This window comes from Eumetopias jubatus, unplaced genomic scaffold (genome assembly GCF_037043125.1).
Source record: "Eumetopias jubatus isolate StellerSeaLion01/CBP00866 unplaced genomic scaffold, mEumJub1_p1.0 scaffold_2, whole genome shotgun sequence".
NCBI classification, from domain to species: Eukaryota; Metazoa; Chordata; class Mammalia; order Carnivora; family Otariidae; genus Eumetopias; species Eumetopias jubatus.
This window is the reverse complement of record NW_028274808.1, coordinates 109,016,843-109,042,092: the sequence shown is the minus strand read 5'-3', so window position 1 is coordinate 109,042,092 and position 25,250 is coordinate 109,016,843. Positions and strand designations below refer to the sequence as shown.

Genomic DNA, 25,250 nt, shown 5'->3' with positions numbered 1-25,250 from the left:
TAATACTGGAAAAGGTAACAACAAGCAAAGGAGGAGGGGTGAAGTTTAAGGGTTGGAGGCTTGGGGGTAAACTAGTTGTAAGCAGAGCCCTATCACTACTTACATTGCTAGACTTCTATCAGATGAAATCACATTAGTACCAAGACCACACAATATTTTGTCATAAATATATTTCATCCCTTTTGTGTGTGTGTGATGGCATCAACTACAAAAAGTAGCAAAGAGATAGAAGACAGACTGAAAATGATCACTACACAACCGAAGATAGAAGATATCTTTTTTCTCTTTTTGGCCATTTGCAATTAAAAGGCAAGTCAATTAAAAGGCAAGCCTTCAGTAGTCCCACTAGGAAAGGATAAGTTTCTTATACTTAAGTAAACAAAACAGATAATTGACATTCATTGATTTTCCTTGCTACAGAATTACAAGACAAGAAGCAACGAACAGGTGATGCTATCTCCATAGCTCCCCAGAGTGAGGACTATCAGTAATAAGTAGATTGCTGTGAGAATTTTAGCACAGTCTGTATTGTAGCCACTTTTCATTGAAGATTTAGAGGCAAGGAGGAGAAAGCAACTTGCTGTTGTTATATCCAGTTAGCCTTCTCAAGGAATGGTAATTTAACCACATAGAGCCAGACACAAATATAGTCACTAGTGAGCGGATAATCTATTCACCAAACTCTCCATTCATGAAAGATGAATTTGCAGATGAAGAAATGAACTATTCATAAAACAAAGGCTCATAACAGAAAAGGTATTCTTTGTTTCATCAGGTCCTGAAAGAAGTAATTTTTCCCTACAGATAAACATAAATGTGTAAATGAACGAGGAAATAAGGGATAGCCCCACAATGAGGTAGCTTTTTTCCCATTACTTCCAAGTATATGAGTTAGCATATTTGATCCTCTACCAAGATACCTAACACTCTGCTAAAAAAACTGTAGCAGAAGATTATATTAAATATGACGCATAAATCAAAACAACAGTATAAAAGGTTGTTGATCACTAACAAATGCCTATATATAATAGATCATTTTCAAGCCTTCCATTGCTTGACTTCTCTGTATCATTTCATACTGGGTTTAAAATGTCCTCCATGGGTTTCCATGTCTAACACCACATTTTCCATTCACAGCACCTCCCCGCCCCCACAACATTTCTGTCTCCTTTTTTCAGTCCCATTCCTGAGCTCTTTTTTCTCCACCTTTATGGTAAATGGTGTTCTTCAGCATTCCATTTTAGGCTGCTCTTTTTCTTACTTTGCACACCCTTCTCAGGCTGCTTTAATAACTCATTATCTTGATTACTACCTGTCTTAAATTTGGCTCTCTATATGTAGACCTGAGACAAAAATGTCTGGACAAGTGACTTATTGAGGCAGAGCTCTCAGAGAAAAGGATAAGGATGTGGAGGAAGCAGGACAAAAACAAACAAACAAACAACCCAGTGTGTGACTTCAGGCAAAGTCCCAGCCTCCACTTGATCTGCACGCAGCTCTAGAGTGTAGATTACATCCAGATTTTGTTCCCTTCCGGGTATGGACTTTCCTATATTCCTTCACCAGTCAGTCCTTGACCCCTAGCTAAGGGGAAGGGGAAAGAAGGGACATAAACCCCCAAGGAGTAGGGCTCCCCCTTCTTCACAGGCACACAGAGAATGGGGAGGGGAAAAAAACAAGAGTCTGCTAGATATTAAAATGCTAATGACTCTGAAATCTTCATCTCAAACTCCAATCCCTCCCTGAGCTTCAGACACGTGTTTTCAGCTCCCTGTTGGAAACTTCCTCTTAGGTATTCCACCTCTATGTCTGCTTTAACATGTCAAAAATTCACCTCCTATATTCCCTCCTCACTTGCACCTCTTCCGTATCTCGGTGAAACTTGAGGGTCACCTGTAACAGTCCCTCTCCCTTACTCCCCCAGCCAGTCGTATGTCCCTGTATCTCATGCCATCCCCACTGCAAACGCTTTCCTTTAGGCCACTACCTTTTCTCACTTGGATTAGGGTGTTAGGTCACCTTTCTGTAGTGAATTCATACTAAAGAAATCTAGTATGTTGCTCCTCACCATATATGCTTAGGAAAAAAGTCCAAAATCTTTAGTATGTCCTATCAGGCATTTCCTGGTCTGGACCCTGCTTAGTTTCTTAGATTCATCTCTCTTGTCACCACCCCATACCGTGAGTCCCAAGTATTTCTAGAATTATCTGTCCACTTTGTATTTCTCATCACTGGCGTTCTAGACCAAACTGCTGTCATGTCTCAACCAGTTTGCTGAGAAACCCTCCCAACTCCGTTAAATCTCATGCTAGTTTCCATCTCCTCCGTATATCTGAGAGAATGATCTTTTGAAAACAAACTGATCCCACAATTCCTCTGCTAAAATATTTCAATCACTTTTCTAGTCATCTTGAAATAGAAACCAAAGTGTTTTAGAAAGCCCCGCATGATCTGTTTTTGTCTGTTTCTTACAACTTGTTTAAGAAGACTTTTCTATTCACAAGGTTATATATTTGCCTATATTTTCTCTTAATACTGTTATGATTAGTATTTTTAACCTGTCCAAAATTTATTGTTGTGAATGGTATGAGGCAGGTATCTACTTTCATCTTTTCCCTAAAATAGCTCGTTTTGCCAATGCATTAGCTGAATAGTTCGTCTTTTCCCACTTCTTTAAAAGACCTTTTAAAAAGTCATATAGTCTTATTTCACTTACTAAGCGAAAAAGTCAATCAGAGAAAGACAAGTATCATATGATCTCACTAATATGAGGAATTCTTAATCTCAGGAAACAAACTGAGGTTTGCTGGAGTGGTGGGGGTGGGAGGGATGGGGTGGCTGCGTGATAGACATTGGGGAGGGCATGTGCTATGGTGAGTGCTGTGAATTGTGTAAGACTGATGAATCACAGACCTGTACCTCTGAAACAAATAATACATTATATGTTTAAAAAAAAAAGATAATAGGAAGGGAAAATGAAGAGGGGAAATCAGAGGGGGAGATGAACCATGAGAGACTGTGGACTCTGAGAAACAAACTAAGGGTTCTAGAGGGGAGGGGGATGGGGGGATGGGTTAGCCTGGCGATGGGTATTAAAGAGGGCATGTATTGAATGGAGCACTGGGAGTTACACGCAAACAATGAATCATGGAACACTACATCAAAAACAAAACAACAACAACAACAACAAAAACAAAGGAGAGTCCAAGTCAAAAGGATTCTGAATAGAAAGTATAATTGACTGTGTCTCTCTACTCATAGTCAACCTAGGAGATTCGGCAACTTTGTGTAGAGCAAAGTCAAAACAACCCGAGCTGATGGATATGTATTGATTTATTCATTTAACAAATAAATAAATATAGATAAGATCTGAAAAAAAGAGTCATAGTCATTTATACATGGAATTGTGTCATTACTTTCTATGTTCTATTCATCTATTTGTCTACTCCTGCTTTTTTTAAAGATTGTATCTATTTATTTGAGAGAGAGAGAGAGCGTGAGAGACAGAGCACGAGCTGGGAGGAGGGGTAGAGAGAGAAGCAGACTCTCTGCTGAGCATGGAGCCTGATGTGCGACTAGATCCTAGGACCCTGGGATCATGACCTGAGCCAAAGGCAGACGCTTAACGAACTGAGCCACCCAGGTGCCCTTATCCCCTTATCTGTTCTAAAACTCTTCTCAATTTATGTGGCTTTAGAGGAGGGTAGCATTTCCCTCATCTTTCTTCATTTTCAAACTTAACTTTTTTAAAAAAATCAATGGTTTAAATTATCTTTGCCAAAAGTTGAAAGTTGATTTTTCTTCACGTAGGGGCCAATGTCAAGGCTTTGCTGTATGGTTAAATATCAACTAGGCAACACAAACTCGACTCAGAACAGATTTTAAGATATGTTTTCTTATTCAATTTATTATCAACAAATCCTGTATAATTATAGTAACTTCTGTCCTATTTGCTTGACAGGTCTAGCTAATTTATTATTATTTATTATAATTTGTTATTCAAATACCTTAGTCATTTCCTAGCTCACCAAGGCCTCTAATATTTCTTACCTCTCTGCTTCTTTGCTTCTCAGAAGTTAGTTAGAGATATGCTCATTCATTCCTTTAAAAAGGAGAAAGAGAAGTTACTTTAAATTTTTATTTGGCCAATGAGATAACACATGTATTTAAACCTGTCCACCAGAATCTCGTCTATCCTTCTACAAAAATAGGGTTGGAGTTGAGCACATAGGTAGAATACACCTACCAAACTTTCCTGCCTCCAGATTAAATTCTTGGCAAAGAAATGTGAGCAGAAGTGATGTATACCACTTCGGGTTTTTGCATTCTCCCCAGCTCCCACCCCTGCAAAACAACTCCTCACGCATGCTCCTTAATGTTCATCACATTTCCTGAATGACTGGGATGAGAAATCCTAGGATAATCTTGTATCATGTTGAAGATAGCAGAGCCACTGTCAGCCCGGATCCCTGAAAGATTTCATAAGAGCAGAGCTGCTAGGGGCACCTGTCAGTTAAGTGTCTGCCTTCTGCTCAGGTCATGATCTCAGGGTCCTGGGATAGAGTCCCGCATTGCGCTCTCTGCTCAGCAGGGAGCCTTTTTCTCCCTCTCACTCTCCCTCTGTGTTCTCTCTCTCTCTCTCCCTCAGATAAATAAAGTCTTTAAAAAAAGAGAGCGAGAGAGCAGAGCTGCTGCTAACCTGGAACCCCTGCTCTAGACTAAAGAAATAAACTTTTGTTCTAAAAGGAACTGAATTTTAAGGATCCTTTCTGTTTCTGTAGTTTAGCCTGCCCTATCTAAAACAAAGCATGTAAAAAAAAAAAAACGCCTCTTAAAATTGAAAGTCCTCTATAAATGTAAAGTACCACTATAACTTAAAGTTTATGAATAAAAGTATATTTAATGAGTGAATGGAAATAGGTGGCTTGGGTTATGACCATATTTTATTTTTCCACATAATGCCAGTTTCCATTAGTGAGGTTATTGAGATTTAGCTATGTTGTAAAATGGTCCAACTCCAGTCAGAACAAGTATCTATATGGTTCAAGTTAAAAAAATAAATAAAAGAACCAGTTTACCATTTTCACTCCCTACTACACACACACACACACACACACACACACACACACACATTTCCTTCAACAGGAGAAACAGATTTTTAGAGGTCCTGGAGGCTATAGCAATACCACTGCAAAGGGAGGGCCATGCACATTTTTCTCTAAAACCTTCCCATTTTTCATGTTTTTCTATTTCATTTATTACTCCAAGAAAAAAAAATGTTTCAATTAATAGCTTATTGGTAAGCAACACTTCTTTTCACAACTACTTGGTTCATTTAACAAAGGTGTATCCTCAAATTAAGAGTTTAAAGGTGTTTTTGGAGGCAGAGGCAATTAAGCTGGATGGGTTATCAAAGTATGTGGAAAACAAAGAACTTCTTTCTGCAGCTCAAATGTGAATTGTGCCATTAATTTTAAACATTTATTGTCTAAATTGTGTGTTCATATATTATGCCATGCACCCTGAGCACAGAATGTAGAGCAAAATAAAGTGTCCCCACTATTTGGGGGGAATAGGCATTAAATCAATTATTTGTAAAAAATTTAAATAATATAAAGGAAGAATATAAGGAGCTATGAGAATGTACTATATTTGTCTTGGTTGAGTAGGCAAAGAAGGTTTTTCTGAGAGTGGATGAGCAAATGAGATCTGAAAAATAAATAGGAATTAACTAGATAAAAGAAAGGGAAAAGCAAGGCGCCTGGCTGGCTCAATTGGAAGAGCATGTGACTCTTGATCTCAGGGTTGTGAGTTTGAGCCCCACGTTGGGTGTAGTGATTACTTAAAAATAAAACTTTTTTTTTAAAAAAAGTGCAGGATAAAGCATTCTAATAGATGGAACATGGCAAATTCAAGGAACCAAAAAAGGTCTACCATGGATAGCATGCAGTGAGCCAAATGAGGCTATAGGGATGGGTCTGAGAGGCTCTCATGGGGAACTTAAAACTATATGAAAAACAGTGTGAAGGGGTGCCTGGGTTGCTCAGTTGGTTAAGCCTCTGACTCTTAATCTTAGCTCAGGTCTTGATCTAAGTGTCGTGAGTGCAAGACCCACAATGTGTTCCACACTGGGTGTGGAACGTACTCAAAAAAAAAAAAAAATGAAGAAAGAAAAACAGTGTGGAAACACTGTAAGGATTAAAATGCATGTATCCCAGAGTTCAGTCTGGCTGCCTCGTGGAAAATGAATGCTAGCAATCTAAAGCAATCAGTTTAGAAGACAAAGTAAGAGAAAGTGATAGCATGGATTTAGGCGGTGGTGGTGAAAATAGAGATAATTGAATATTTAAAATATATTTGGAAAATTAATATTAAAATGATAGGGGCGCCTAAGAGGTCAGTTGGTTAAACGTCTGCCTTTGGCTCAGGTCATGATCCCAGGGTCCTGGGTTCAAGCCCCTCATCGGGCTCCCTGCTCAGCAGGGAACCTGCTTCTCCCTCTGCCTGTTGCTCCCACCGCTTGTGCTCACTCTCTCTCTCCCTCTTTCTCTCTGTCAAATAAATAAATAAAATCTTTTTTAAAAATTAAATAAAATGATAAAAGACACATTGACAACTGAGACCATCTGTGTTAATAGGAATTAGATAATACTATAGACTATGTTAGCATGACTTAGAGTTTGGTTTTTCTGTTGTTTTTAGGAAAATTCTGCCGAGGAAATATAGTATTATAAATCAATAAATAACTTTACAGTTTGCTTCAGGAAATTCCTTCGGATCAAGTCATTAGAATGATCTGCTTACCTGGCTAAATAACGTACTCATCAGTTTAGTTATCAAAAATTACTTTACAGTATCCCCTAATTTTAAGCTCTTATATCATGGACTTTGCCCCATTCTCCATTTCCCTTCTGGGAAGACTTTAAACATCTTGAGGCCAGACGCCAAGTCCTATGCATATCTTACCTCTGACTTCTTTCTTCTGAAACGTTAGGTGGTATTCTCCCTATTGTAATGAGTTTGTACTGCATTATTAACAGGTTGTCTGAAGATATTTTGAGGAGTTCAACAATGGAAACACAAAAAGTTCTTTCAAATACTAGCCTGTCATGCAATAAAATATATGCAGCTAGTATTGCATCAAATCATGCTTTGCAAAGTTCTGGCATGGAAAAATGTCACAAATGTTAACTAAAAATTCAAGTAACTAGAGAGTCTATTTTAATCCCAATTTAGTTTAGTTTAGCTTAGTCTCAGTTTTATATTTGGTTTATGTTTGGTTATTTGGATGGATGGATAGAGAAAGAGAGAGAGCTTAGTGAGAGATGAAAGATAGATAAAATTCTCAAACTTCAAACAATTTCCTAAATTTTAACTGTGATTATCTTGGGTGGGGGAGGTAGGTGTATGAATTATTTCTTTCCAGTGTTTTGGGATTTTCCTTCACTGAATACCTTTTACGTGTGTACGAAAAGCAATGAATGTTCTAAAGAGGTAAAACTTTTGAATTTGCATATATTTGAGAATTAAAATGTACATTCCAGAATCAAAAAGAAGCTTAGAATTTATCAATTCTATGGTTTCTTCCTGGAGATTTCCTTATTTGGTGTTGGGGAGAAAGGATGGAGGAATAGTAGTAACTATTCTTTGCATGTCATAGTTTCCCAGTAATCATGTAAGCAACATGACTTTTTTCATCTTATGGAATGAGAAAATTGGGGCATTAAATGTTTAAATAACTTTATTTCCCACTAGAAATAAGGGCCACTTCGAGTTTTATACTCAAGTTTTATACTAAGGTAATAATAATAGGTAACATTTTTTGAGTGTTTACTATATGACTCACAACCCTCTGAGATAGTTGTCTACTACAGAGCCACAAAAGGTGTACTTTTTAATTACTATATATTATCTTCCATATTTTTATTCATTTTACATGCCACAGCTAGATACTCATAGATACACTTTATATTTTTCAAATGGGTAACTCTGAAAATATTTAGCTATGTAGGTTTGGCTGCTCTTTAAAGGGAGAAACTGTGGAGTAAACACATGGACTACAGAAGTCATGTCTTCAGGGGAAAACCAGTGAATTTCCTACTTTGATACTTAGCTACACTAAGCCTTAAGTGAGCAAATAATATTAGACAGTCAGCAACTGCTTTTCCAGAGAGATAGGTGACTCATTTTCTAAACATATTATGTAACTATCACCTCTTACTACAGAGGTTTAGCTGAACACGTCCTTCCTCTCTCCTTTGTGGGCCTTTTCCAATTTTTGCTTCTCCCTGGCTCTGGTACCCCAATTCCTCAGCTTAGTTTCTTACTTCATCTCAGGACTAATCCGGGTTAGAATCTGCAAATCTGACTAAGTGTGGGGGGGGGGGAGTTAATAAACTCCTAAGTCCTCACTAAATATTTCGGTGACTAGAGTCAAGCCCTTTTCCTAGCTCACCTCATTTCCTGAGCACATTTCCGTGGTCGACTCCCTGAACTTCAAAGCAGGCTCTTCTGGCAGGCTGGCAAAGCCAGGTTCCAAGTGGTCCTCAGAAATGTAAAAGAAGGATTCGCATTCAGATGGGTTCTACACTGCTATCCGTTTAAGTCTGTGCATTCTCGTTTCCATCCCTCTACCAGTCTGAGAATCCTACTAATAACCAGGCCAGGGACTCCCAATGACCAAATCCAGGCAGCTTGACTCAAGCCTCACCCTCATGAGAATCTGTGGAAATCTGCATAGCCAATTACCACCTTCTCTTGAAATGAGTCTTCCTTTGACTTCCTCAGTTCCAGTTCTCCTGGTTTTCCTACTGCTAAGAATTGTTCCTGCAGTATTCATATTTCTGCCTTGTTCTTCTCCCTTCCCTTTTTCTTTAAATTTAGGCCTTTCCCTCTACTTTGGAGTGGATAACACTGCCAAAATCCTTGCCTCCTGGCTCCATATAGATAACTCCCACCTCAGGATCCCTAGCCCCTATAGCTCTCCAGAGTTGCTCATTCTCCTATCTCACTTCATATTTTGATCCACAGTATATCCTTTCCAGACTCTCAATTTCTGTTAATGGTACCATTTCCCCACTTCTTCAAATTCAATCCTTGGAGTAATGTTTGATCTCTTCCTTGTATTCCTTATTTCCAATGTTACCACATCCTGTAGATTCTATATTAAAAATATCTGCATTAAAACTACCCATTGGGGGAGCGCCTGGGTGGCTCAGTCGTTAAGCGTCTGCCTCCGGCTCAGGTCATGATCCCAGGGTCCTGGGATCGAGCCCTGCATCGGGCTCCCTGCTCCGCGGGAAGGCTGCTTCTCCCTCTCCCACTCCCCCTGCTTGTGTTCCCTCTCGCATTGTGTCTCTCTCTGTCAAATAAATAAATAAAATCTTAAAAAAAAAAAATACCCATTAGGGGAAAGAAACCACCCATTAAGATTTGCTCCTTCCCACTTATATGTCATCATTACAGAGAGAGTCTATTATTTTGGTGCTCAGTGACTGCAGTGGTCTCCTAATTGAGTATTTCACCTACTGAGCCTTCTCCTCCAAATCACCAGCCCATTTCTCCAGTCTTCTATGATGCCCATTAGTCACTTTCTATATTAAAAATGAAACCAAGTTAAAAATGGAGAACCTAGATTATCAGGCTCATCTGTATTCCTCTCATAGTAACTATTACTTATTTAGCATCTATTATGTGCCAAACACTTTGTTAACCACTTTACATATATTTACATTCTTAATCTTTTCAAGAACTGTGGAAAGTAAGGTTTATTATACCTGTTGTACATGTCAGCAAACAAGATTCAATTAACAGTATGTTTGCTTTTGTAAGGTCACACCTACTAGAAGGCAGATAGACTATCATTTGATTGAGGTCTCTTGGATTCCAAAGCCTGTTCTAAGAATGTAACCTATGATACTACAAAGATGCATAAATTAGACAATCACTGGATACAAATTTTTGTTTTATACATGATTGTATGTCAGAAAAAATATAAAAATTAATCCAATGAAGTTAAGACACTTGCTCTTGGGGTTTTTGTTGATGTAGGATGAGATTAAGTGTAAGTACAAAAAAAAAGTATTGCTACTTTAACCTATTCTAAATTTCTTAGTCAGATTCAAGAAATGGTAATTTCTCTGATGGCCAAGTATTTATTTATACCCAAACTGTAATTGTGAAGAAGGAAAACTATCTACGACACCAAACAATGGTAAGGGCATCCTCTGGATGATATTGTGTGAAATGGATGCTTTCAACACATGGTTCTATGTAGGATGTCTGTAGTGAACTGTGTGTTAGAGCGAGTTTGCCTCTCATATAAAACGGTAGAACGACAATGAAAAGACAACTTCCTATATCTTCACCTGGAGGAAAGTAAACGTCTATGCAAACGGCTCTGAGAAGACCTGAGACGCCACAGTTTATGAAAAAGCAGAGCTTTCCCCCATAATCATAAAAACAGAACAAAATAGAACAAAACAAGAAGCTTTGGTAAGATATAAGCCACTGCCCAGAGAGGTCTTAGTAACACACTAAGTGGTTCCATTCTTGTTCCTGTTTATTCCAGTGTTTCTTTCTTTCATATCATTAAGCTGTTTTTGTGTAAAAGCTTCTGATTCCTTCTTTTCACTGCCTCTCCAATTCTATGTTTGCAGATTGTTCCCAAAAAAGCAAAGGCATCTATATCAAACAACACAGCTTATGGTCCAGCCTGAGGAGCTCATTATTCATAGGGAGTGAATGAAAAATTAAATTCATTCTGGATGCAGGTAAGGCAAACCTTTTTGTTCACTGAAGGATTTGTCAGCCTCTGAAACCGAGATCAATCCAGAAGTAAAAGGAAGGCACGTTAGTGTATTCAAATGTCAATTCAATATAGATTATTGCCAGAATCTTATCAGAATGTGCCAGTGATTCTTAAGACATTACTTTAAAGCCAGTATTTATGTAACTCATTACAATATTTTTTTTTTCAAGTGTCAGGAATGAGCATGATCTACCTTAAGCAAAATGGAGGAATTTATTATAAAGATTCAAGATAATATTTTACAAGACACAATGATAAGAAGAGACCTTTGTCTCAAGGAGGTTTAGAATTTAGAAACAGAAAAACATCAAAGTACTAGCAATAGTCTTATACCATCTCCCATTTACACTTCTTTCTGTGCTCTACTTTTTATTTTGCGGGGCATAAAATGGCAAGGCAATCCCATAAGATTGTACAGGTTGTTCACTACACAAGGGTGTCCAGCCAAGAGAGTTAAAATACAATCTAGTTTTGCTAGCCAAGATGCGAAACTTCAGGGTTGAGTTGTCCTAGAAAGGGTGACTTTTTCTGATTTCTAAAAAGCAGCATATGGGCAAGTAGAGATCCCATCAAATGGCCATGGTTTTGCATATTTCAGGTGTAGCCACACAAAGAAATTTAATATTGTTCAAGCTCCAAATCCCTGGAGAAGAGATTTTGATTGAAAGTGGTTCCCACGTCTGATTCAATTAGCTATGACTCAGAAAGTAAAGATATGTTTTTTAAAAAATTGTGAATTGGTTAGGCTTTGGTGGACTAAGGCAGTTATTCAGAATTCCTAGAATTTTTATATTTCAGACTATCCACTAACCTTTAACTCTTAGAGATCTCCTAAGAGCCAATTACTCAACAAATTTATATTGGAATGGAAATTGTACCAAGAGCAGCAGAAACTATCTAGATTTGGAAGGAGAGCTAGTTTTTCTCTCTCCTTACGCATAAAATTCTTTATGTATTGGCCTTGCATTTCTAGTGGACTAGAGAGACATATTTTTTTCAATTAAAATATAAAGTATCATTGTTGAAATATTTGTTTTGCATTTTCTTCCAAAATAATTTTTATCTTCCTTTTGTGGTTACCAGACTTAGCAAATAAGAATACAGGGTACTCAGTTAAATTTGAATTTCAGGTAAATAATGAATAATTATTTAGTATATGTTTGACCTATGTAATATTTTGAACTTAGATATACTAAAAAAAATACTGCATGGGACATACACTAAACATTCATTGCTTATCTGAAACAAATTGGAAGGCAACTATGCCTACCACTATACCACCAACGCTGTACTGTTTGAAACAAATTGTATTGGGCATCCTTTTTATTTTATCTGGCAAACTTACTTCCTTTATAATAAGTTGAACCCTGCAGAACTACTTTTAAACATTTCTAGATCTAAGTTTGGCAGAGGTATGAAGTGAAGGAAATAGAAACAGATGTATATCCTTACATACAAAGGACATTAAAGCTTGAGTTGGTGACTTTACAGTGAAATATGATACATAATCACCTGGTCTATAGGAGAAAAAGGTCTATGTTTTCTTTTGTAGAAGAAAATGAACAAAGAATATGCTGTATTATTTTCATAGTATTATACACATACTTAATCACACAATGGAACAAAGATATTTTGTAAGTAAAACATAACCAGCTAAAGAGTACATAATTTCATCAGAAAGCTAATTTACTTTTCTAGAGCTGAAAGAAGTAAGATATTCTACATTAACATTGTCACATCTCTTTTTATTGTTCATTTCTATTTTAAATACTTGTAATAGTCCTAAATTAACTCTATAGAATCACTGCCTTTATTTATAATTAGTCATTAAAATAAAAACTAATGTTGCCCTTAGTTCTTGAGATTTAGCCTTACTTTTTAAAAAAATGGCACACGGGGGGAGGAGCAAGATGGCAGAGTAGTAGGAGACCTTAATTTCGTCTGGTCCCAGGAATTCAGCTGGATAGGGATCAAACCATTCTGAACACCTACGAACTCAACAGGAGAGCGAAGGAAAGAATAGCAACAACTCTCTGAACAGAAAAGTGACCACTTTCTGGAAGGTAGGACGTGCGGAGAAGTGAATCCGAGGCGATATTCGGGAGGATAGATGGCGGGGGAGGGGGCCTCCGTAGGCCACTTCTGGCAAGTGATAGAGCAGCAGAGCACAAAATCAGAACTTTTAAAAGTCGGCCCCGCTGAGGGACGTCGCTCCAGTGGCTAAGCGGGGGATGGAACCCTCGCAGGACAGCGTGGTCTCAGGACCCTCGGGGTCACAGAAAGACTGGGGGTGCCTGAGTGTGGCAGAGCTCCCAGGTATTGGAGCAGGGAAGCTGGCTGCAGAGACAGAGCCGAGGAATGGGCTCTCAGCTCGGGGTTGCCATAAACTGTGATCAGCAATATAGTCAGGCCCCTGCTCCGCCAGCAGGGACCCAACAAGCGGCAGATCTGGGGAGACTCCTCTTCCTTCCCTGGGAGAAGTGGCATCGAAGTGCACTGCATGGATCTGCTGGGTTTGGAGACTCCACACCGGGTTGGGTGCCAGAAATAGAAATGCTCAGTCACAGGCCAGGTGAGCACGAGTACAGCCGGAGACCTGGGAGATGGGAGTGATTGACTGCTTCTCTGGGGTGCAATGAGGAGCGGTGCCCCGAGTTGGCTCCTCCAGGGTGGAGATTGGGAGGCTGCCATTTTGAGTCTCCTCCTCCAGAGCGGTACCAAAAGACTGCTGGGAACAAAAGCTCCTGAGAGCAAACCTGAGCAGATTGCTTAGCCAGGACCAACAAGGGCGGGGCAATTCTGCATCCGGCAAAGACGTTTAGGAACCACGGCAACAGGCCCCTCCCCCAGAAAAATCAGCAAGAACAGCCAGCCAAGACCAAGTTTATCGATCAACGAGAACAGCAGAACTCCAGAGCTAGGGGAACACTGCACATAGAATCCATGGCTTTTTTTACCATGATTCTTTAGTCTTTCAAAGTTAATTTTTTTAACTTGTTTTTTTGATTTTTTCTTTTTCCCTTTTTCAACCAATACCTTATCAATCACTTTTTAAAAAAAATTTTATTTTTAATTTTTAGAGTCATATTCTATCCCTCCATAGTAGTTACCCTTATTTTTGGCATATATATATATATATATATATATATATATATATATATATATATATGTTGTTCTCTCTTTAAAATTTTGAGATACAGTTTCTTCTAACAGATCAAAATATACCCTAAATCTCCAGTGTATGGCTTTGTTCTAGTCTCCTGCCTGATCACATTCTTCCCCCCCTTTTTGTTCTTTTTAAACCCCCTCTTTCTTTTTTCAAACAACTTCTTATCAATTCCTTTTATAAAATTTTTTTATAATTTTTATCTTTACAGTCATATTCCACCCCTTCATCGTATCAACCCTTATTTTTGTACATATATAAGTTTTTCTTTCTTTAAAATTTTGGGAGGCACTTTCTTCTAACAGACCAAAATACACCCAAAATCTAGTGTGTGGCACTGATCTATGCACCAGCCTGATCATACTTGATCATATTCTGTTTTTTTTGTTATTGTTTGTTTTTATCTTTTTCTTTTTCTTTTTTCTTTCTTTCCCTTTCTTTTCCCCCGGTTTCAGGTCTTTTCTGATTTGTTTAGAGTATATTTTTCTGGGGACGTTGTTACCCTGTTAGCATTTTGTTTTCTCATTCATCTATTCTCCCCTGGACAAAATGACAAGATGGAAAAAAATCACCTCAACAAAAAGAACAAGAGGTAGTACCTACTGCCAGGGACCTACTCAATACGGACATTAGTACGATGTCAAACCTAGAGTTCAGAATGATGATTTTAAAGATACTAGCTGGGCTTGAAAAAAGCATGGAAGTTATTAGAGAAACCCTTTCTGGAGAAATAAAAGAACCAAAATCTAACCAAGTCAAAATCAAAAAGGCTATTAATGAGGTGCAATCAAAAATGGGGGCACTAACTGCTAAGATAAATGAGCCAGAAGAGAGAATCAGTGATATAGAAGACTAAATGATGGAAAATAAAGAAGCTGAGAAAAAGAGAGATAAACAACTACTGGATCATGAAGGCAGAATTCAAGAGATAAGCGATACCATAAGATGAAACAACATTAGAATAATTGGGATCCCAGAAGAAGAAGAAAGAGAGAGAGGGGCAGAAGGTATATTGGAGCAAACTACAGCAGAGAACTTCCCTAATTTGGGGACGGAAACAGGCATCAAAATCCAAGAGGCACAGAGAACCCCTCTCAAAAATCAATAAATATAGGTCAACACCTCGACAACTAATAGTAAAACTCACAAGTCTTAGAGACAAAGAGAAAATCCTGAAAGCAGCTTGGGAAAAGAGATATGTAACCTACAATGGTAGAAATATTAGATTGGCAACAGACCTATCCACAGAGACCTGGCAGGCCAGAAAGGACTGGCATGATATATTCAGAGCACTAAAGGAGAAAAATCTGCAGCCAAGACTGCTATATCCAGCTAGGCTGTCATTGAAAATAGAAGGAGAGATAAAAAAGCTTCCAGGAAAAACATAAACTAAAGGAATGTGCAAACACAAAACCAGCCCTACAAGAAATATTGAAAGGGGTCCTCTAAGCAAAGAGAGAGCCTAAAAGCAGCATAGATCAGAAAGGAACACAGACAATATACAGTAACAGTCACCTACAGGCAATACAATGGCACTAAATTCATATCTTTCCATAGTTACCCTGAATGTAAATGGGCTAAATGCCCCAATCAGAAGACACAGGCTCTCAGACTGGATTAAAACACAAGACCCATCGATATGCTGTCTGCAAGAGACTCATTTTAGACCCAAAGACACCCCCAGATTGAAAGTGAGGGGGTGGAAAACCATTTACCATGCTAATGGATACCAAAAGAAAGCTGGGGTGGCAATCCTTATATCAGACAAATTAGATTTTAAACCAAAGACTGTAATAAGAGATGAGGAAGGACACTATATCCTACTTAAAGGGTCTATCCAACAAGAAGATCTAGCAATTGTAAATATCTATGCCCCTAACATGGGAGCAGACAATTACATAAGGCAATTAAAAACAAAAGCAAAGAAACACATTGATGACAATACAATAATAGTGGGGGATTTTAACACCCCCCTCACTGAAATGGACAGATCATCTAAGCAAAAGATCAACAAGGAAATAAAGTCTTTAAATGACACACTGGACCAAATGGACTTCACAGATATATTCAGAACATTCCATCCAAAGCAACGGAATACACATTCTTCTCTAGTGCCCATGGAACATTCTCCAGAATAGATTACATCCTAGGTCACAAATCAGGTCTCAACCAGTACCGAAAGATTGGGATCATTCCCTGCATGTTTTCAGACCACAATGCTTTGAAACTAGAACTCAGTCATGAGAGGAAGGTTGGAAAGAACTCAAATACACGGAGGATAAAGAGCATCCTACTAAAGAATAAATGGGTCAACCAGGAAATTAAAGAAGAATTAAAAAAATTCATGGAAACCAATGAAAATGAAAACACAACTATTCAAAATCTTTGGGATGCAGCAAAGGCAGTCCTAAGAGGAAAGTATATAGCAATACAAACCCTTCTCAAGAAATAAGAAAGGTTTCAAATACACAACCTAACCCTACACCTAAAGGAGCTGGAGAAGAAACAGCAACTAAAGCCTAAACCCAGCAGGAGAAGAGAAATAATAAAGATCAGAGCAGAAATCAATGAACTAGAAACCAAAAGAACAGTAGAACAGATCAATGAAATTAGGAGCTGGTTCTTTGAAAGAATTAACAAGATTGATAAACCCCTGGCCAGACTTATCAAAAAGAAAAGAGGAATGACCCAAATCAACAAAAGCATGAATGAAAGAGTAGCGATCACAACCAACACCAAAGAAGTACAAACAATTATAAGAACATATTATGAGCAACTCTATGCCAGCAAATTAGATAACCTGGAATAAATGGATGCATTCCTAGAGATGTATCAACTACCAAAACTGAACCAGGAAGAAATAGAAAACCTGAACAGACCTATAACCACTAAGGAACTTGAAGCAGTCATCAAAAATCTCCCAACAAACAAAAGCCCAGGGCCAGATGGCTTCCAAGGGGAATTCTACCAAACATTTAAAGAAGAATTAATACCTGTTCTTCTGAAACTGTTCCAAAAAATAGAAATGGAAGGAAAACTTCCAAACTCGTTTTATTAGGCCTCCATTACCTTGATCCCAAAACCAGACAAAGACCCCATCAAAAAGGAGAATTACAGACCAATATCCTTGATGAACATGGGTGCAAAAATTCTCACCAAAATACTAGCCAATAGGATCCAACAGTACATTAAAAGGATTATTCACCACGACCAAGTGGGATTTATCCCTGGGCTGCAAGTTTGGTTCAACATCCACAAATCAATCAACGTGACACAGTACATCAACAAAAGAAAGAACAAGAATCATATGATCCTCTCAATAGATGCAGAAAAAGCATTTGACAAAGTACAGCATCCTTTCTTGATCAAGACTCTTCAGAGTATAGGGAGAGAGGGTACATACCTCAATATCATAAAAGCCATCTATGAAAAACCCACAGTGAATATCATTCTCAATGGGGAAAAACTGAGAGCTTTCCCCCTAAGGTCAGGAACGTGGCAGGGATGTCCACTATCACCACTGCTATTCAACATAGTATTAGAAGTCCTAGCCACAGCTATCAGACAACAAAAAGAAATCAAAGGCATCCAAATCGGCAAAGCGGAAGTAAAACTCTCACTCTTTGCAGATGATACGATACTCTATGTGGAAAACCCAAAAGACTCCACCCCAAAACTGCTAGAACTCATACAGGAATTCAGTAAAGTGGCAGGATATAAAATCAATGCACAGAAATCAGTGGCATTCCTATACACCAACCACAAGACAGAAGAGAGACAAATCAAGGAGTCGATCCCATTTACAATTGCACCCAAAACCATAAGATACCTAGGAATAAATCTAACCAAAGAGGCAAAGGATCTGTACTCAGAAAACTATAAAATACTCATGAAAGAAATTGAGGAAGACACAAAGAAATGGAAAAAGGTTGCATGCTCATGGATTGGAAGAACAGATATTGTGAAGATGTTAATGCTACCTAGAGCAATCTACACATTCAATGCAATCCCCATCAAAATACCATCCACTTTTTTCAAAGAAATGGAACAAATAATCCTAAAATTTGTATGGAACCAGAAAAGACCCCAAATAGCCAGAGGAATGTTGAAAAAGAAAAGCAAAGCTGGTGGCATCACAATTCCGGACTTCCAGCTCTATTACAAAGCTGTCATCATCAAGACAGTATGGTACTGGCACAAAAACAGACACATAGATCAATGGAACAGAATAGAGAGCCCAGAAATGGACCCTCAACTCTATGGTCAACTCATCTTTGACAAAGCAGGAAAGAATGTCCAATGGAAAAAAGACAGTCTCTTCAACAAATGGTGTTGGGAAAATTGGACAGCCACATGCAGAAGAATGAAACTGGACCATTTCCTTACACCACACACAAAAATAGACTCCAAATGGTTGAAAGACCTAAATGTGAGGCAGGAGTCCATCAAAATCCTAAAGGAGAACACAGGCAGCAACCTCTTCGACCTAAGCCGCAGCAACTTCTTCCTAGAAACATCACCAAAGGCAAGGAAGCAAGGGCAAAAATGAACTATTGGGACTTCATCAAGATAAAAAGCTTTTGCACAGCAAAGAAATAGTCAACAAAACCAAAAGACAACTGACAGAATGGGAGAAGATATTTGCAAATGATATATCAGATAAAGGGCTAGTATCCAAAATCTATGAAGAACTTCTTAAACTCAATGCCCAAAGAACAAATGATCCAATCAATCAATAGGTAGAAGACATGAACAGACATTTTCCGAAGAAGACATCCAAACGGCCAACAGACACATGAAAAAGTGCTCAACATCGCTTGGCATCAGGGAAATCCAAACAAAAACCTCAATGAGATACCACCTCACACCAGTCAGAATGGCTAAAATTAACAAGTCTGGAAACAACAGATGTTGGCGGGGATGCAGAGAAAGAGGAACCCTCCTACGCTGTTGGTGGGAATGCAAGCTGGTGCAACCACTCTGGAAAACAGTATGGAGGTTCCTCAAACAGTTGAAAATAGAGCTATCATAGATCCAGCAATTGCACTACTGGGTAAAGATACAAATGTAGGGATCCAAAGGGGTACATGCATCCCGATGTTTATAGCAGCAATGTCCACAATAGCCAAACTGTGGAAAGAGCCAAGATGTCCATCGACAGATGACTGGATAAAGAAGATGCGATATACATATACAATGGAATATTATCCAGCCATCAAACGGAATGAGATCTTGCCATTTGCAATGACGTGGATGGAACTGGAGGGTGTTAATGCTGAGCGAAATAAGTCAATCAGAGAAAGACATGTATCATATGACCTCACTAATATGAGGAATTCTTAATCTCAGGAAACAAACTGAGGGTTGCTGGAGTGGTGGGGGTGTGGGATGGATGGGGTGGCTGGGTGATAGACATTGGGGGGGTATGTGCTATGGTGAGCACTGTGAATTGTGCGAGACTGTTGAATCACAGATCTGTACCTCTGAAACTAATAATACAATATATGTTAAAAAAAAAAAAGAAGAAGAAGAAGATAGCAGGAGGGGAAGGATGAAGGGGGGGAAATTGGAGGGGGAGACGAACCATGAGAGACGATGGACTCTGAAAAACAAACTGAGAGTTCTAGAGGGGAGGAGGGTAGGGGGATGGGGTAGCCTGGTGATGGGTATTAAAGAGGGCACGCTCTGCATGGAGCACTGGGTGTTATACACAAACAATGACTCATGGAACACTACATCCAAAACTAATGATGTAATGTATGGTGATTAACATAACAATAAAAATTAAAAAACAAAAATAAAAAATAAAAAATGGCACACAGTATCTCTGTTAAACTTAGAAACAAAACCCATACAGTTTTGCAACAGGATAACTATCTTAAGTTATATACAACTTAAAAAGTTGGAATAATTATTATTTAGGTACACATAAAATGCACCTGAGTTTAGACTTAGATAATCTCAGTAAGAGTATCGTTTTTGCACGAAATTAGAGCAATATCTTAGTTTTCTTTTATCACTCAAAAGTAGCACCACCACAATTATTTTAGTGACTTCATGAGCACTTTTCTGTTTTGTGCATTATGCTAGTTAAGGTACACATTTTAATTTTGTTTCCTTTTCACAATTCCTATAAGGTACATATTATGATCTAGATTTTTTAAACTAGTAGAACCCAATACTTAGAAATATTTTTTAACTCCTCCAAGCCATGCATGTAAATAGTAAGTAGTCATATCTGCTCCTAAAGCCTATATGATACGCCATAATAAAAAAAATAAATATACTGTGTTACTAAAGGATATGATCCAAACCCAAGGCAGGAAGTATTCACAATTTATCTTTGTTTCTTGATTTTTTTTTTATTACTAGTAAAGATAAATACATGATTTTTAAGAATTAACACTGGTATTCACAACTCTTTTTTGGATATAATGAATTATTCAGCTTGAACTTGAACATGGTACACTGTTTGGGGGACAAAGATAATGGCCTGTCATCTTATGGTGGAAATATTTTTGGAAATTGTAGTAATTTTTTAATCTTTGAGGGAGTCTTAAGAGAGTGAACAGCATGGATGGTATTGACCACCAGAGGGCTTGAAATTTGTAATCCTTGTTAATCTAGTAGTACTGATGGACACTTTTTGTTTGTTTTAATTTGAGTGCATTCTATTTTTAGACAATCTACATGACATGTTTTTTTTTCCCCCTTAAAACAATGCCTCTGCTCCAAGTAAATCAAGCCCAAAATTAATGAAGAGCTTAAGATGGCATTAGTCCCATTTGTCTAAATCCTGGTATTGTGTGAATAAAAAGCAACAGCCGGTTATGAGGACAGGTGATACATCCAAAGTAATAGCCAAGTTGGTTAACATTTTTCCATTTCTAAAACATCCTTAAAGAAAATCATAAATGGGGTCACACTATACTCATAGTAGTCCAGCAGAGCAACCATGTTATCTGGATTCATGTTATTACCAATAAAGAATTGGTAGTTTTTGGAATTAGCAAGAATGTGCTTCATTTGTTCTGCAGCCCCTGTCATAAAAGGTTTTGCTCTTTTTGGTCTCTGTTCTTCAAGTCTGCCTTTGATAGAATTCATGCAATCTTTGATGTACTTGTAGGCTTCTTTTGTGAGGCTGGTTTCCTGCAAGTGATGGTTCATGACAATATCAATGCTAGTGATTACTGTGCTTTTGGTACCTTTCCCCCCGCGCCTTCAGCGGAGGCATTTCCACCAATGAGCAAGTCATCAATGTTACCCTCTGTCTTACTGACCTCCACCTCTAGGCACAGGATCTGGGCTCTCCCAGATCTTATGGATGTTGAAGAACATCTCATCATGGCTGATGAGGCCCTGGCAGATGACCATGAGGGCACCTGGAGAGAAGCAAGGGCAGTGCTGGTTTAGCAGGAAGTGGGAGCTCTCCCTAGGTGTGATGCAGCAGGAGCAATGCTCAGGTGGAAGCTAGTAGAGAGCAAAAAAGCTGGATAGACATTTCATTAAGGGCTTCTGGTAAGTTTGCAAAGGGAAATAGATACACTGACTATGGATCTCCTGTGACTAACAAATGTTAAAATTAATTTTAATGTTTGTTGGAATCTTTACTTCTAAACAATTGTGCCATTAGGATGGTTATTATGCAATTATTATTTTATAAATTTCCCAGAGAATCTTAATGAAATCGGAATATAATGTAATTGAAATGAAGTATTAGAGTTAACAATAAGGATAGGGAGAGGCCAATAGAATACCTACTGGGAAGAGAAGCCAATAAAAGACTGGAAGAGATTGCCTGGAGAGAAGGAAAGAAAAGATGACAAAGGAGCAAAGACAACAAAGCAAAAAAAGAAAAAAAAATTGAATATTCTTCTCTTGGACTGGCATGCATTTAGCAATGTGAAGCCAGGTGTTGAGAGATGGGTCTAGATAATAATCATAATTATAAAAGCAACATTTATTGAATTTTTACTGCATGCTAGGATTCTACTAAAATATTTATGTATATTAACTCATTGAAACATCACAAAAACCTCATGATATTTGTTCTTTTCTTCTTCTTATTCTACAAATAAGGGAACAGAGCCTTTCTCCATAGTCATTTGCCCCACCCCCCTAAAAATTCAATAAAGTATGCAACAGATACAAAACAGCTTTCCTAAAGCAGACTTAGATTTAGCATTTATTAAATTCTAGATCCAGGACAAAGCAATAATTTCAGATAAGGATGTATCTTTCATGAACTTTGGGAGAACTGAGGTCAGTGCATTTAATAGCGTCTGATAGTAGGAAGCTAAATGTCATTTAAAAATATCTGATAATTAGAAGTTGGGAAATTACACATGGTCCAAAATCTTGTATGGAGGACCAGGGTGAGAGAAAATGTTAGTAGACTATATTGTTAGATGGCTAGATATTCAAAGGCTGATCTTGGCATAGGCTCTTAATGGCTTTAAGTGGTGAAACGAGGCAAAACACAATAGAAAACAAATGCCCGATGCACTAAATATGTATAGCAATTTCTGGCCATTAAACTTTTTGGTCCAGCTAGTGGTGAGGAAATCCTGCATTTTGGATGCTCTCTGAAGAGCTGAAAAAGAAGTTGTGAAGGGTCATGACACTGACACATGGAATATTACACTTAGAGGGAACACTATGTAAAAGTGCACTTATGATGGTTTTAAACACAAACACACCCACAGTTGTAGCACAGCATAATAAGTAAATACACCTAGAAAAAAATATTTCAGATAAGGAAGTGACAGATGAAGACATTAAATTAGCCATTGTTTTGGGCAAGATATTGTTCACGGGTGACTCCAATAAGCACAATAATGTAATATTCTCTGGGAGTAGTTAGCCACTTGAATGCAGGAGAGATTAATACATTCAACAGATAGGTGGATTTGACCAGAGTTTAGGTTTTGCCAGGAAAGATTGCTTGAGGGAGAAAGGAGAAAGGGAGCTAAAGACATTCATTTGAGAAATAATTATAGGACAGAATCATGAAAAACAAGCTGGATAATATGACATGTTTAGACATGGAGTTATGATGAATAAAGATGAATTATAGGGTCAATGAATTGGTGGTCATCATGAGCTGGTGAATTGCATGAGTGGAGTCCTAGACGGAATAGACGGGCAGAATAGGAGATGACAATCAAAATGAGATGTTTGAAGCTATGACACGTGGGTCATGGAGAAAGTATGGAAAAAAGATTACTGGAGCTAATGAAACAAAAGAATTTAGAGGCCAAGGTGGTAGTTGGATCATATAGCTGGGTTTTGAAGTAGATAACCATAATGACAGGAAAAGTATTAATGAGTGAAGAACAATGCCTCAGATGTCCATATGTGGCCTGACAAGGAGGGATACAGGGTGGCGCAGTATGAGAATGTATGTTTCAAAAGACACGAGAGTTTCAAAGGGAGAAAGGAGTGATTGTTTGGAAATAGGAACGGGGAACAGAAAGGACCCTACCTCAAGCTCCAGGCATGTATAGCACTTAAGCATGAGAGGAAAAAAATAAGTCCTTCACTTGAACGGTCCAGGAAAGCAGTGTTTTCAAGAGCCAAGTTAAATTTCAGCAAAAATCTGAAGGACATGTTCAGTGAAGACGTTAAGGAAGGAGAGGAGTTTTCTGATGTCAGGAAACAATTTGAGTGGAAGGGCTCGGATAGCCAAAAGTGTGGGAGATATGGTCAGATTCCTGGAAGCTGGGAACAGGGTGGTGATGAACATCTGTGTGAAACTGGGTCATCTGGGAACCTTGGACTTCTCGTGGTGATACAGGAGAGCTGGTGTTGAGGCATGCTGGGATTTGTTTCAGAAGCCACAGGACAGTGATTAAAGGTCATGTAGTGGCTGGTCTTGCCTGTAGCTGGAGGTGGGGTGGTGGTGAGGAAGTAGTTTCATTCCTTGAGGTTTCAGAGCAAAGGATATCTAGAAACCTTGGGTCTAATATTGCTGGAGAAAGAGCAGCAATTCAGTGCCCTTTGCTTCCCATTAAGGGCCCTCTCTACTAAGTAATTCTATTTATTGGAAAAATTCCTACAGAATGTCTAAGCCCCAAAGTCCCCTGCTCTGTGAACCCTTTCCAAACCTCCACATCTCATGGTTAGTCATTTCCTCTGTAACCAAAAGAGCTTTGCACAAATAGCTCTTTGGACTTGTATGGCATTTCATTGTCATTATTCATGTATCTGTCTCTCTCAGTACACAATGAACTCCTTGACCCACAAATTGTGGCTTACTTTGTATCTGCACCACAAAGTGGATCATTTCCACACAACTGGGTAACAAACTTAGGACCTATTAAGTGCTGGATAGTTTTTGAGAAGTGAGTTAAAGTGGATTAAAAGACTGCTTCAGCAGCATTAATGACAAGCCACTGAGAGTTTCCTATGGGTAAGCACTGTGCAGGGTGTTGTATGTACCCAATCGGGACTTGCTAGGTGTCCCAGTCAGCTGGTGCTGCTCAACAAATATTCTTCAGACTGGGTAGCTTAAACAACAGGCATTTATTTCTCAGTTCTGGAGACTGAAAGTCTGAGATCAGGGGGCTAGCACAGTTGGGTTCCTGGTGAAGTCTCTTTCCCTAGTTCACAGATGGTCCTCTTTTCATTGTATCCTCACATGAAGAGCAGAGAGAGAAAAGAAGCAAGCTCTCTCTTGTGTGCTTCTTACAAAGCACTAATCCCATTCATGACAGCTCTATCCAAGGGCCTACATCCTAATATTACCACACTGAGCCTTATGATTTCAATGTATAATTTTTGGGGAGACACAAACAGTCAGATCATAACAGCAGATGACACTATTATCATTTCACAGGTAAGAAAGCTGGGAAGGTTATACAGTCGGGAGGATGGAAAACCAGAACTCGGTCTTGCTTATCTGATTCTAAAACCTTTCAATTCTATCAAATTGCTCTCCTGACTCTGCTTACGTTCTCATCCTAAGATATCGGAGTTGGATTATTGCCAATGCAGATTTAATACTATAGTAATAAAAATGGAGAAAATAAAGGTTGTTAATTTTGTTGTGATATTTATTGTTTATGAATGTGACTCTAAAAAAACAAAAATATCTTTCTGGAACATAAACGATACAAAAAGAAAAATGGCTTATATAATTCAGATCTGATCAAAACTTAGGACAAAATATGCAAATGATACTCTAAGAATAAGCTCAGCTCAGAATATGGAAAGAACTGTAATTCAACCCAGACAGAAAGAAATATAGAAATACCCTAGAATGTCATGAAGTTT

The 25,250-nt window shown here is 38.3% G+C and overlaps 1 pseudogene; it reads right to left on the bottom strand.

The window, feature by feature from the left end:
• Nucleotides 1-20,846: 20,846 nt before the first annotated feature.
• Nucleotides 20,847-21,350, bottom strand: LOC114222635 (translationally-controlled tumor protein-like; annotated as a pseudogene).
• Between the last annotated feature and the right edge of the window lie 3,900 nt (nucleotides 21,351-25,250).